The sequence below is a fragment of the Helicoverpa zea genome, chromosome 5, assembly GCF_022581195.2.
Source record: "Helicoverpa zea isolate HzStark_Cry1AcR chromosome 5, ilHelZeax1.1, whole genome shotgun sequence".
Classification (NCBI taxonomy): Eukaryota; Metazoa; Arthropoda; class Insecta; order Lepidoptera; family Noctuidae; genus Helicoverpa; species Helicoverpa zea.
In genome coordinates this window covers 4,746,762-4,762,532 of record NC_061456.1, presented here as the reverse complement: position 1 = coordinate 4,762,532, position 15,771 = coordinate 4,746,762, and the positions used below count along the sequence as shown (strand labels likewise).

The 15,771-nt window shown below is 36.8% G+C and overlaps 1 protein-coding gene across 1 annotated transcript in view; it reads left to right on the top strand.

Moving 5' to 3' along the window:
- Nucleotides 1–76: 76 nt before the first annotated feature.
- The window catches only part of LOC124630168 (bifunctional heparan sulfate N-deacetylase/N-sulfotransferase), a 99,169-nt gene continuing 83,474 nt past the window's right edge, over nt 77–15,771 (top strand). The window contains exon 1 of the mRNA XM_047163894.1: nt 77–283. The gene's annotated coding sequence lies outside the window, so the exon portion shown is untranslated. The remainder of the gene's footprint in view (nt 284–15,771) is intronic.

Below are 15,771 nucleotides of genomic sequence, written 5' to 3'. Positions count from 1 at the left end.
ATATATATTCTAATCAACTCCCAAAAAAACTGTTCTAAAACAGCTTGACATTGAAAAGGGACAACTAAACGTATGAGTTGAATAATGTCGTGGTTGGAGTGAGTGGTTGAAAGGACACATTTTCCTCGAAATACTGGAAATGATAATGAAAACAAATTCAAATGATCGATTAATTCACGTGAATTTTGATGTGCTCCCAGTGTTTATATGACTGAAGTACTGTTTGAATTGTGTAGTGTATGTTATTTACAAAGACTCCATCATCGTAGAGGAAGCATCAAAGGTACAAACATCATTCACCTCTTTTATTTTTATGAAACTTTTGTTTAGTTGTAAACATTTTAATCTGGCCTTGTTTTATTATTGAGTTTTATTGATTTAAGATAATATTCAAAGAATTATTTTCATTATAAAATCGAATAAGAATACTTTTAAGAAAATGGGTATAAGTAAAAAAAGAACGTTTTACATAGGTATTTTTATTGAACTTGCCTACAATTTCATCACTTCTGCATGATCTGCCAACCCATCACTATTATAAATAAATAAAAACCGGAAGTTATGTAGGTGCTTTATCAAACAAACAATTAATTAATAACTTAACCAATAGTAGTAATTTTTATATTTTGATCTTTAGATAGGTAATAGGAAGTAACAGTACTTCCTGTAACAACTTGCTAGGCAGTAAACAATGAGTAATTAGCAACAATTTCGCTTATCCATTTCTTCAAAAGCTATCGAAAGATTTAATGATACCTACTACTTTGGTGCTTGCAAGTTGTTAATTTTGTATCCAATAAGTCTTAATTTTATGTTGTTTACCTATTATGTGTTTTTCTTTCAAAGCTATCTAATGTGTGGGTAAACAATATGTGACAAAACAATCAATTTCTGTTTCTGATTTAACTAAAGAGGATATAAATAAGTTTCAGGAAACATGTTTATTGTGATGATTGTAACAACAAAATTACAGAATACATAAAAAATAGTTTCCTCATAGTATCGGTACCCAGATATCCAAGAGCCTGACTTCGAATACCTATAGGTCTGTTTGCTGAAAGCGGTTCTCTCAGGAGTTGGTCAAACCACTGGGAACAGTTAATGTAAAATATTCCAATATATACTAATATAATAAAGACAAATCATTTTTTAGTTTGTTTGATTGAACCCTAAAGGCTCAGAAATTATTGAACCAAAATTAATTAAAAAATAACTTTCACTGTTGGAAAGATACACTCTTCCCGAGTAACATCAGATATATTTTGTTCTCATAGGGACAGTCGTTCCCGAAGGATGCGGGAAAACGGCTAGTAAAAAATTTATAAAAATTAGAAGTTCCATCATTATTACAGTAAACATATAATACAATAGATACAATATCATGAATAATTTTGGAATGTTTGGTTTAAAAATAGCATTGGCACAGCATTAACATAGGCACTTTCAAATTTTTAGCATTGTAGGAATGTAGTATGGAAAGTTAAATCTTGATTCTGTGGGTAAAACACCCAAAAAAAATTGAGCAAATTATGAATTTATTCATAACTTTTCTTCAATTTTAAAAGTTGAATTCATCACCAGAAGTATAATTGACATTAGTATTAAGTTAGAGATAGTTTCTGATACTTTTGTCATTGTTCTTGTTTCAGGTGATGTATTTTGTTGTATTTTTTTTTAAGAATTGATATCTAGGTAGTGTGTGGCACTGCCTGCTTTTTCTTAACATTTTTAATCAACAAATAAATAGTAAGTGTAACTAGTAAACACTTGGGTATAGTTGCTTGAATACGTAGATAGCTGCCCAAAATACACAATTATCACACACAACATCTGCATGAATACGAGGCACCAAATTCTCAGAAGGCATGTCGCCACAGTTTGCCATCTGTTTGTAAATTAACTAGGAGTGCCACAATTCCGTTTCCCGTACAATTTATAAGGTGACAAAATACGTTAATTAAGATGGGGGCCCATCCTCTCGCCGTGTGTTGCGGGGGGTAATTTGTCGCGTGCATTAAGCAAGTTGTGCGCGCTCGTTATGGGCCCCACAGAACCGCACGCTAAACAACGTAACGTCTCAATTGCGCGCCTCTGCCGGCTCCCCGCCTGCCGACGATGTCATAAACATTTTACATGATGGCACGCTTATGACACCAACTGACGCAGCGATGCTACTTAAAAGAAATCACCCAACTTTCAGCTCAATAACACTCACTGACTCGTTCAGACTTCACATTTTGCCATTACAATCAAAATCTACTTAGTGCCATAATAATGAAATGTCTTCATAATCGCTTCCAACCTAATCAATAAAATATACTCGAGTAGCTTTGCTGCATAAATAACGTTACGATCCTTACCATAGAAATGTAAAAAGAAATGTCGAATCAAATTAGGATTCGACACTCAAGCCATGTTCGATTTATTACTCGTATACATAATTTATTACGTCGGAATTATATTAGGAATTACCGTCACGTCCCACTTACTATCCGTCACCGACCGAATAGGTGCTTACATAGGATCTTCGTATAGAATCGTTGATTAAATCAGGCGCCGTCGCTTTGTTTAGGCAGCGATCGCATTATCTCGCATGCTTGTCAGTCACACTCGACCCGCTTGTGACGTCGGACATCTCACAGCTCTAGACCATGAGCCCGGAACGGACAGGGATGATTGTATTGCGTAACACAATAGGACATCGAAATTAATGCAACATTCGCAAAGATGTCGCGTACAACCAACCGGCTTCAATGAAAACAGAATTGCAGTTGAATTAGATGCAGTGAATAGAGCGCTCAGTCTTTGTACTTTCAGCCAAAACAAAATGTAGGTACAGAGGTGTCCAGCGACACTTATCTTAAATATGAATAACATAATTTGAGCTGCTTATTTTTTACCCTGGAAACAAACCTCTATCATAGTCATACCAAATATCTATCAGCATTCATTTGTCCTACAGAGCCTGATGACTGGTCGACCTTGCTAGATATTTTTAGCATGATTCAGCTATTTCGTAGTGTGATTTAATAGTATTTTTATCGTATCTTTATCTTAAGGTCCAAGACGAACTAGCCTGATATTTTAAATAGAATATTGAAATCGTCTATTATCCGTAAAATAATAGGATGGTTGAATTTCTACGATACCAAAAATGCCGACCAGTAATATGCTGGGTATCGGAAAAAAATAGGGGAGAGGGTCAGGACGTGGATATAAACTGCATCCTATAGAATGCGAGTTAATTTAAAATGTAGAAATATTTATTTCATCCGCTTCAATAATTTTAATCGATATTTCAACAGGTATTTTATCCTTAAATCTGGCCAATCGAACTCGTTATATTATCGGACAATACCTTTGGTGGTGTTTCCGCCCGCATTTAATGATGGGTCTCTAAAACATTGGGACCTTTTTTGGAATACCATTTAAATCAGCTGTGCCACCGGCTTTTGAACCGCATACAAACCGAATGCGATCATTTATTTTTTATTCCAACCATAGTTTTTGAATGTGGTACTTACGCTCTAATATTAAACCATTTATTTAATGTATTTTGTGAATCTTAAAAGACGTTTTCAAAGGACTAAAGATCAAAGCTATTCAAGCGAATAAATAAAAGATGGTATAATACCTACTTTTTCTTTCTTTATATTCGTTAGGGGCCACATTCCATTTTGTTTGCTCGCAAGTAGCTGATATGGTTAAAACGATTTGTTGAACGATATCAGGACTCGACATTGAAAATGCAATAGATAAGTTTGCTAGTAAGTGAGAATTTGATTAAGTCATCAGTATCTCATCATCTGAATACTACGCTGGGCTCCCATAATGTAAGCCATTTCTAACGCTTTCAGTCGATCGAGTCTCCGACTGAGAATACTTCCATTTGCATAGTTATTTGGAGGCAATTCAGGTGTTCGGTCTGTTCATCAACTGCCTACAGTAGATTTAGTAACTTGGCACGTAGCCGTTTTCAAATCGAATTACTTTTTAGATTAAGTATCCACATATTTCCATGTAAAAGTCTTCATGAAAAACCAAAAAATCTGCTCAAACATATTAGATATTTATTACGGGATTCGATGAAAACCTGAAGAAAAGAGGGAGGTGCAGTAAGTCTAGTGATTAATAATTCTAATTAGTGATTTGAAAGAAAGGAAACATGACTCATCAAACCGGCACCCCATGCATGTTAAACACCCATTACAATCTGGACACTAAAGGCTGCGAGAGTGAAAATGCAAATCGATGCAATGAGTCAACCAAAACAAACCAAACCACAATCGCATGAATCGAATATGAACGCTTACGTTAGAGATTTCACTTCAAAGTCGTGGTGGCCTAGTGGGCAAAGAACCAACCTCTCGAGTATGAGGGCGCGGGTTCGATTCCAAGTCAGGCAAGTACCAATGCAACTTTTCTAAGTTTGTATGTACTTTCTAAGTATAGCTTAGACACCAAATGACTGTGTTTCGGATGGCACGTTAAACTGTAGGTCCCGGCTGTCATTGAACATCCTTGGCAGTCGTTACGGGTAGTCAGACGCCAGTAAGTCTGACACCAGTCTAATCAAGGGGTATCGGGTTGCCTGGGTAACTGGGTTGAGGAGGTCAGATAGGCAGTCGCTTCTTGTAAAGCACTGGTACTCAGCTGAATCCGGTTAGACTGGAAGCCGACCCCAACATAGTTGGGAAAAGGCTCGGAGGATGAGGATGACGTTAGAGATTTCACTGATCAATGATCAACACGTTTTTCTTGTAACTTTCAGTTTACGCTTACGATGCTTACACATTGATTGTTGGTGTAATCGTTCGTGAAACGCTTTATTCTAGAGAGGTCACACGTTATCTAAAACAGCTGTCGGACGCACACGGCCTACAATGGACTCGTTTGTATCCCTGCCGTGTAATATTGTTTGTAATTTAAAATATCGGATGTGTTGGCACGGGTGGCGGCCGGTTTATTTTCCAGCTCAATTGTGGAGTTATCCGAGGTGTATTGTTGCGTTGATTAGATCAGGGGAGCTTTGTTCAGAGGAGAATGGCCGGCTTCGCGCCGCTATCGTCTGTCGGCCGCACGCGACCTGTTCATGAGTTTGCGGCTATACAGGTATACCTACGTACCTGTTTCAGCCGTCTAGCTCACCACAGCATACATTTGTACAAGAATACTCAGAATTAGGTTGTTTAATTTTCTGGTCGGCATAATTCTCCTTATATTTATTGTCATATTATAGTAGTGAAATAATATTACTTTACCATTTTTGTTGCTTTTGTGTTTTGTTTACTTTCGAATATCAGATTTCTGTTGTGACAAATGTAATTTATTTTGATATAGATACTCAAAGATACTCAACAAAAACGTCGAAAATGGAGGGTACAGTTGAAAAGACGCTAACAATACGCTAATGGCTTATGTTTGCGATGACTGTCCCTCCCAGCCAACAGGCTCTATTATCACGGTCGGTCCCTGTGCGCTGAATTGGCTAAATGTTTTGTGCCTCTGAAAAGATTCAAGATGACGGTGAAATTGTTGAGAAAATTGATCACTTCCACTTGAACAACCCGCCCTTGTTATTGCAGAACTCGTTATCAGCTTTATTTATTTCTCATGCCAAATGTATCCTTCGCTTAACCAACCCTGACAGTGAAATGAAAAAGAACTTAACACTAGTAATTTTAAAAAGATGTATTTTAATTCGTTTCCTAACACATAGCTATATGTATACTGAAGTTTATTCCTAAAATGCTTCTAGATTAAATAAATTTCATCGGGGCCATAAAGTCGTAATGCAAAATGTATTTTATCCCCGTGTAGTTAAAGCGGAAAAGTTTACTAATAAAATCCAAATTTAGTCTGTACTTTTCTCACTAAAATACGAGATCGCCGTCTTAATACTTGTTCGAACATTATCCAGATATGGACTTTATGGAACATTTTTACTTTAGAAGTTAGCATTTGTTCAGCATATAATTTTAGCTAAGTAAATACGACTTTTTCCTGCAGATATTTTAAGAGTCATCTATCTGTTTTATTGTTACTAATTGCTCAGAAGTAAACTGAATGACATCGTTATTTTTAGTATCTGAAAACATACGCAGTTTTGACTTTTGAACTCCCATTTATGGCACAAATTTGGAATTTGTGATGGATTACGCGCGATATCGTGGAGGCGATGTAAGCGATGTGTGTGCACACGTCACAGGGTGTGTCGATCAATCACGGACGCGGATGGACGAGCGACAGGCCATTAGGGGCGCTTCGTCGCCGGCTGGACTCAGGTGCCGTTGGTCCGTCCGTCACCTCGCCGCCGCCCGAGCCGCTCGACAACAGCCAAGCCTTTGTCGTCTTCAATCACCTCACCAACCGACCGCATGATTCATACTACTCTACACTACGGCTTTATTATTTGTTGCCTTACCTCGCTCTGCTGCCAATGAAAATTAATGCTGTGGCTTTCTTCGTTTATTTCTGTAACGAACCTTTTGTTACAGCAATCAAGATTACGAATTTCTACCTGAAGTATTCAACGTTTATTGAAGTGATAACTTGTAGAATTCTTGTTATTGCAAGCGCTCCAATTTCCGAGTCCTGTTATTTCTCCATCTTTAGCACCAGATGAACAGCATGGCAATAAACCTAGTTCCGGTGTAGTAGTGGGCCACGGTTGTGTGCGACATGTGCCATCCTTAACCATGCGCTAGATGGCTCAGCTAGACGGCATGCGGAATGAACTGCACTTCTTGTGTCTTATAACGTAATAACAACTGTGTTTTATGGCTCTGGTGCTTACCAGGGTGAATTGTATTAATATTGTAGCTCCTATCCGCTGTATGTCACTGGTATCCATTTTGAATACTTGCAATTTCTGGTTATTAGTTAAAATTGTACATATTTAACCTTAACGACCAAAGATCGGCGATGGCATTATCTAAACTTAGGTTAATGGCACTATTACCAAGGGGATGCTCGGCTCGACTTTTCAAATTTCTGTTTAATTCCAGTTAACTGGCACTTAATTAATTCTTTCAAGCACGCCAGAGACATTGAAAGTTTTCTTAGTAGCCATTTATTACGGAATACGGTCAAGCCAAGCCTACTCTGTGGTTCCACGAATTATAAAATAGAGATATTGTTATACAAAGGTCGCGATACATAAGTAAGCTCGTCACGTGGCTTCCGCACAATAATAGACTGTGTCCATTAATTAGACCAACATGTTTCATCGTAAATGGACATCAGTGACGCGTACTGTACGGTAGCGAGCGCCCGTTATAACATGAACGTAATTGATGGTCGCACCTCTAATGCTTTTTGCTTTGCTTATGCATTACTCGACCCGTTTTTGTAGAGCTTCCGATTTCATCTAAAATGGTCACGTATATTCTCTTGTTTAACCATTTACTGTTCCCTAATGTTATTGTAGTGTTTTCGCACGATATCACGGTATAAAGATTAGATAACTTAATAAATCGCCATCTATCCTCGTCTGTGAGTAGCTTATCCCTCGTTCCGCGTGAGGATGGAGCTATTCACCTTTCACATGTAGGCCATTAGTAGAAAGATAGGCTCGATATTGTAGCACGTGCCTCTTCCCGCGCCCGCGCCCTGCCTCGTTTGAGATAAGCCTCGAGCATTAAATATGTGCCTCTCGTGGCTTGTGGTCGGCGATAGCGCTCACTAAACGTAGATACACCAGTTTGTTTATAATCTTTTTATGTTTTGATCATAATTCTGGCAATTATTTCTTTTGCATCTAATTATCAGGTTTTCTCTTTGAAGGTATGGCGCCGACAGTTTTTAAATTCTTATTAAAGATCCTTATCGTAAGTTCTAGTTAACTTAATTAAGTTAATGCATGAACTGCCTTTATTTAATCCCTGGCAAAATAAATGTAACAAAACCACTACTTACTTTCCTTATGCGTGGTGGATGGAACCCTGGGCAGTTGGAATAGATATGGAATTGATAGAAAAAATTATAATGCTATGTATAAAATTATGTTGTTCATAGTAATACTGTCCCTGTCTTAGCTCGTAATTCTCCAGTTATTTAATCGCTTTCCCTCTTATTATAAAACGCGGTATCAAATAAGTATCGGCTTTTGTACTACCTTTAATCCAGCTTTAAGTACGACCTTGAAAAAACGTTATTACAAAACGCAGTTTATCGCAAGTCCTATTACTATCTGTAGTACAAAAGATAAACCATCGAGCCCCCTAGTTTAACTGCAGTACTTAGTCGACAAACGTCAAATTCCGACATTATTTACTTTTGAGGTTATTTGTTTTGTGATGAAAAAAACGAAAGCGGATATAAATATGTGTGATTTGGAATACTTGGATGTGTTAGAATACTATTGAGAGTGTCCGGAGACCCAACAGAGTGCGTCATCGAGAAAATCTCTTCAAATTACCTGACGACAATTTTCGATATAAATATCGATTTACGTTTTTCGAAATAATACGAACAAGATTCGGATCAAGATTGTGTGATTGTGTTTCCAACATATATCAGTGCGTTTGACTGTATAAATAGACATCGGAATAAAAGATAGTTTTCTACTTTTATGTTGTTTCCTTTTTTTGGTAATTTAATGCACGCGATATACTGTGTACTTATAAGTTATTGTGCATTTAATTTTGAAGAGGTTCTAATGAGATGCATAACGTCTTATTTAATCATTTAAATCGGGATGAAATTATTCCAAGTTATTCCTAACCTAAAAACAAAACATAACAAACTGACGTTCCGTTATACGCGCAAACTCGATAGTTGTTTAAAAGAGAATAATTGGATCGTGTATATCGTTAAAAGATACTAGAAATATAAAATTACCTTTAAATAATAAAACGTAATATTTTCAACCGCATAGATATTTGTTTTATTATCATAGTTATTTATTTTTCATCAAAATACACTTAATAAAGTAATGTAAAAAGGAACGGCGCATAGAATTCGGAACGATTGAACGAATGATTTAAATATTTGTTGCTTATAATCTGTGGATATTATTTGAACCACAGACAAATCGAAGTACCAAACAGTCTTCTCTTAGTCTACGTTTTGTAATAAGGATGTAAAGACTATCGTAAGTACCGTAACAAACCAAGACGTCTTCAGTCTGGTTTAAACCACTACTTGCGGCAGTTTTTATAATAAGAGGGTTTAAGTTTAGTGTCAGATAGTCTCCTGACGATCCCTTTCGCAGTGAGCTCCGACTGTCAGCTGGCTTGACACTTGGAATACCGCGATACACCGAGTTTGTCGGCAAGGAATGTTGTGACGAAGCTGCGGAGGCGAATATCTTCGGACCAAATACCTTCAAGTCAAATACAATACAGAATTGATTTTAGTTAATCGTGAACGTTATTGCGATTTGCGTTGCGACCTACTTGCGTTCGGATTTTAGCACAATCGTGGATACCCGCTGAAATTTTAATGGCACTCGACCCATGGGATTCAGCAGTACTAATCGAATTGGCAACATTTTCGCTATGGAAACGGAAATTCGTGTTTATTTCGAATCCTCTTGTTTCCTATGAACGGGAAATGGTTTTTGAAGCGTTTTAAAGTTTGATGCTGTATTACTGTAGCATAAAATGTAGTATATTATTTAGCAATTTTTCGTTGCTTACAATAAGTATTTAAAGGTAACAACCACAAATGGTGCGTAGGTAGTCATGTTATATGTTTTATCTCACTAAATCGAGTGTCCCATACATGTGCGTAAATTAAAATATAAGTATGCACATTGTCTTTGCATCCGTTACCTCGGAAACGCTCAGTACTTATTGGCCGAGTCTCCAATTCATGTAAAGAAAATGTACATTTATGTACATTTACAAACACAAGTATGCCTCACCTGCTTTCGTGAGATAAAACATCTATACCGCAAACGATTTTAAGGTACACATAAAACGTTCTCTGTTCAACTGTTCGAATTGAAATTCCAAAAACTGCGTCCCGCCTGTCGATTTGGTAATGAACTGTAATTAGGGATTCGGCAGAAATTCTTATTGTCAATTTGTATTGTTGGTATAAAGTGAGAGCTCTAATTTATATCCATATTTATTAAGGTCGGGGTTCTCATTGACCCGAAGCGGCATGCCAAACCAGCCGTTATTCGTACAGTGATTAAGGTTTAATTTGCAATTGATGGTTCCGCTGATATTTTATTCGGATGCTTAAAACGTAGACGTCATCTAAATAAATATTTGAAATGAATCCCCTGAGAGTTTGAATTTCAGTTAAGTTGTGGGGCAAAAAGAGGCTTACCTATTGATAAAGTTAGATGAAAGTTAATTCTTTGGCTCATTTCAGTAGGTTTATTCCGTGGAAAGTATGAATTAAAGGCAAGTGATAGCAGATGGATTATTTTGTTCGTTAATTACCTATTCATATCTTATAACTCTGCTAGAATGACTGAACTGAAAAAAGGCATGAACCTTTTTCACCTTTTGTTGAATATGCGTGCTCTACTATTGTTATTCTGTAGCTGCTCATATAACAACATTAGATTCAATCGTACTGATGTTATTATTACAACTAGATCATCTGTTTCTGCCCATGACATCATTTTAGGCGTTTTGTAACATGCGTTCGACATATAGTTTAATTCTGTAAGGAAAACTACTAATACCTACGCCTACTTCTTAGTATTTATGCCAGACAGGGCGTTACTCCTACGCACCCTATGCCCACGTCGATTCATAATTTACATTGAAAGATTACTGAAAGAAAAATATTTCGTTAAAAGATTAGTTTTCTTGACTAAATGGTTAAATCTAAAACAAAAGGTCACTTTTTTTAAACAAACTAAAGTGATAATATCTTGATGTACGAAACATCAAGCAAGCAAATTAAGGCTACAATACGAAGGCAGTTAAGAGTTGTTTTTTTTTGTTAACTCATTCAATGGGCGAGTAACACTAACTAACGTCATATTCATCAAGATATTGCGTAACGGGGTCCTATAATGTTACATGCGTATACAAGCAGAACAGTATGAGGAACATGTTACGGGCATTGTTAGCGGCGACGACGCTACGTCGGAACACCTTTGTTGTACCGGGGCACGGACGCGTGTTACTTTATCTTATTAAACACGTCGCCGGCGATCTCACGAACCTCCTCGCCACAATTGGCCCACGTCGCCGTCGTCAATTAATGCGCCTCACCTCGCAATAACCACCAAATACCAACACAATATGGCAGTACACATAACACTATTACTGAGGGTAACAGTCCCGAAATAATGTCGCCCAATCAATTTATGCTCGACAAGACCACAGCAATTTACCCCTATACCTTCGTAATTAACTGGAATTCATCTTTCAAGCGAGTTAATCAAGAAACGGATAACATTATCGCAATCTGTTATACACACCAACGGTCACATTGCTGAGTTTGGAGGAAAATGCAAAAGCTTGGAACCAGGAAACGTGCTAATTGGAAACATAAAATACAATTAAGTCTTGCAATATTCAGCACCCAAATCTTGGGGAAATACAGGGATAATGTCGTACTGGGTCTATTTATCACTGACACAAGTAACTAGATAACTTATTAAGGTGACAATGCGTGCGTAAAAAGAATATTTGTCTTATTTAAGATAGTAGACACCGGTGACGCAATTGTGTTAGTGGTGTACACCTGTATTATTATGTCGCTTGATTACCACCTAGTATATGTAGTTATCTGATTCAACGTAAAACTTCGCCGGCTTTTTTTGAACTCTTCAGAGTTGCCTCAAAATGCATGTTAACATGGAGCATTATGACAATTATCCCCAAAATAAAATTGTACTACAAGTACTTTAACAACCGAACTCAAACACGTTCCCATGTACCTGAATGAAGCTGAATATGTATCAAACATAGGCCTGCCGTCGTTTTTCATATAATGTGCTCCATAAAAGCGATACAGTGGTGGTAGCCGGCCACAAATGGCAGATGGTAAATTACCTTCCGTTAAGACCTGGATTGCGGCAGTTAGCTCGCTGCGCTGCGACTATGGCGCGTTAATGAGTTCATGCCATATGTGGCTATAACACAATGTCCTCGCAATTGTTACCGCAGATAATATCCATATTTTGTGTTTTGTTTTTGTGTGTTGCCACATTTATACGTTGTTTTCTCTTTGTTTTTCCACAGGTTTCATGTATTTTAGACTTTTTTATGTAATATTTATCTTCTGCATTTTAATACAAAGTCCATTTAGTAGGTAAGCAGAAAGTAAATTGAAAAGTTAAAAGGACACCTGAAAAAACCATGCTTTCATATGCGAAAAACCTATTTCTTTCCTTTCCCTTCTTTCATAAGAGTAATGGCAATAGGTATCCTAATGGCACAGAACATAACTAACCTATTCAACTATTAAACATTACTCCCACGGTAGTAGACATACCTACTACCTTATAATTATCTAACTGAATATCTAATTGATTAAGCTAATCGGATTCTCCTTAACATCATTGTATATTCACATAAATGCCTAATTAGGTTAATATTCATGGACTTAGGGAGTAATGGAAGCCTTCATAAATGTGCCGAGACATCACGTCCTACATAAAGCGACCTATTTATTGAAGTACATATACGTATTTAATTAGTTCTGAAAATAAATTTATTTATTTTTATGTATTTATTTGGAGTTTCCATGAAAGGGTTCCTCAATTTAATGATTACAATTTTCCCATTCACCTCTGAATCTCATTGGCAGGATTGTAAGGAAATATTCTTAAAGACTCAAACTCAAACTCAAACTCAAAATCGTTTATTCAAATTAGGCTGATAAATCAGCACTTTTCGAACGTCAAAAACAAAAGACAGCCCCCAAAAACGCCCGCCCTTCACCACTTCCTATGTGTTTTTGCTGGGAAGAAGAAGTGGCGCAACAAACTCCCCAGCAACACATGTCTGTCTGTAAGGTTTGAAGAACCAGAATGTATACAAAACAAGTCAAAAAGTCATAAAAATATCATTATCACATGATAACTATTATATAAAATTAAAAAAGGAAAAAAAAAAAAAACAAACTGAACACAAGTAGGCTAGCACACAGATTTACACCTATAAAGACTAAGTACTCAAGCATTTCTTATAGTCCATTAAGTGTATCTAAAGCCTCCTGTTAATAAAATAAAAATGTATTTTAATATAAGCATAGAATCAGCGTGCCCACCTACATGCGCATAGATGTTTACGTTGTAGCTGTACAACACAAACAAGGTGTACCTGCTAGGACTACAGTATTATTATTTTCTTCAAAAAAAAAAGCTAATAGAAAATCATACTAAAATTGATAAAGTGTCAATAGCCATCAACACGACCTGGTACCGCCAGCAGCACCCGTTCACGAGTATAACGCGAGGATCAGCCATCGCCCCCTTCGCACATTTTTGAGGGAAGGGGACAACCCGACCCCCAACGCTACCGCTGGCCATACCGTCTAAGGGAGCATGACGTGCTTGCTGCTATTCAACAAAAGTAGAACATGTAAGAAATGCTGCAGTCACTAGCAAGCCATAAAGAAACAATGGTAAGCAAAGTTTAACAAAACTTCCCTAAGTAAATAAAAATAAACTCAATTATAATTCAGAATTAATGTCCGAAGTAATGTCAATTAATGTAAACAATAATAATAAGTTAATAATTTAGTTAAAGTGATAACAAGAATGAGCTGCCTCGCGTTCAACTTAGCGACCAACTATTCTTATCATTTAAATAGTCATTAATGCTATAGTAAGCCTTCTTTGAAAGAATTGACTTTACTTGTAATTTAAATGCGTTAAACGGTAATTGTAGTAAAGTTAGAGGTAGTTTATTTTAAAAGCGAATACCGAGCCCCAAAAATGATCCATGAACCTTATGAAGTCTGTGAGTGGGTACACACAGTTTGTGCTTGTTTCTAGTGTTAATACTGTGAACATCGCTTTTTTTGGTGTACAAATGAATATTTTGCCTAATGTAAAGTATATTGGCAAAGATAAATTGTGATGCCACAGTAAGAATGCCTATTTCTTTAAAGAGCTCTCTTAGCGAGTGTCTACTACCTAACCGGTATATCGCACGAACAGCTCGTTTTTGTAATACAAATATGTTTTGAATATCAGCAGCTTTGCCCCACAGAAGAATACCGTAGGACATAACGCTGTGAAAGTAGCTAAAATAGACTACTCGAGCTGTTTCTACGTCAGTGAATTGTCTTACTTTTCTGACGGCGTACGCAGCTGAGCTAAGCCTTCCCGCGAGGCCAGCTATATGCGAGCCCCACTGAAGTCTGCTATCGACTGATATACCAAGAAATACTGTGGATTTGACAGTTTCTAGAACCTCGTTACTTAATATAATATTCGGGCCTAGGTTTTTCACGTTCGGTAGAGTAAATTTAAGGCATTTTGTTTTCTTCGCATTTAAGACCAAGTTATTAGTACTAAACCAGTGTGTAACCAACGAAAGTGCACTGTTTACGTCGTTAAAGTGATCCCTATTTCTGTCGACTTTAAAAATAAGTGAAGTGTCATCTGCAAACAGTACAACGTCACAGATATTCTTCAGATGGTATGGTAGATCATTAATATATACCAGGAATAAGAACGGACCTAATATTGAGCCCTGTGGCACACCTAATTGGACTGATAAACCTGATGATTTGACGCCATTGACATCTACGTGTTGCACTCTGTTATTTAAATAGGATTCTATTACGCTAAGAGCTTCATTTTGGACTCCGTAGTAACGTAATTTACGTAGAAGCGTATCGTGGTGCACACAATCGAATGCTTTGGAGAGATCACAGAATACTCCAATGGCATTCTGAGAGTTTTCCCACGCATTAAAAATGTGTTTTAAAAGAGCTACACCAGCATCTGTTGTCGAACGACCTTTTGTAAAGCCATATTGTTCACTATGAAGGAGGCTATTAACATTGAAATATCTTTGTAACTGCTTGAGTACTAATTTTTCGAATATTTTACTAAAAGCGGGTAAGATGGATATGGGTCTAAAATTATTTACATCCTTCTTATCGCCTGATTTAAATAAAGGAATGACTTTACTTAGTTTCATTAGGTCGGGAAAAACTCCGGTTTCAATACATTTATTAAATGTGATAGCAAGATAGGGGGCAACAATGTCGATAATATTCTTTAATAGTTTAATGGAAATACCCCAATAGTCACCACTGTTTTTTAAGCTCAGCGAATTAAAAACATTAATAACATCAATTGGCGTTATTTGCTCAAAACTAAAAATAGCGTCACACTTAGGGACACTATTATGCAGGAGATTCTCAGCGTCCGTAGCAGAAGAACTCAAGGAGCGAGTCGTAGTTAAAGGTATGCTAGCAAAGAACTCATTAAATGCCATGGCTACGTCAGCCGCATTACTAATACGTTTATTATCAGCGAATATTTCTAATTTATTCTCAATATTTGTCGATTTTCCAGTTTCCTGATTAATAATTTTCCAAGTAGTCTTTACTTTATTGGAAGAATTTTTTATTGTATTACTTATATATTTTGCTTTAGCAACATTACAAATTTGTTTAAATAATTTTGAATATTTTCTAACATAATCTAAGAATGGAGTATCAAACCTGTACATTTTCATACCGTATAACTCGTAAAGCCTCGCTCGACTTTTGTAAATACCTTCAGTAGCCCATTTATTAAAGTTGGCAGAGGTAGCATTGACAGTCATGGTTTTAGTCTTAAACGTGGAATTGAATTCCTTTTCTACAACATCAAAGAGTGATCCATACATG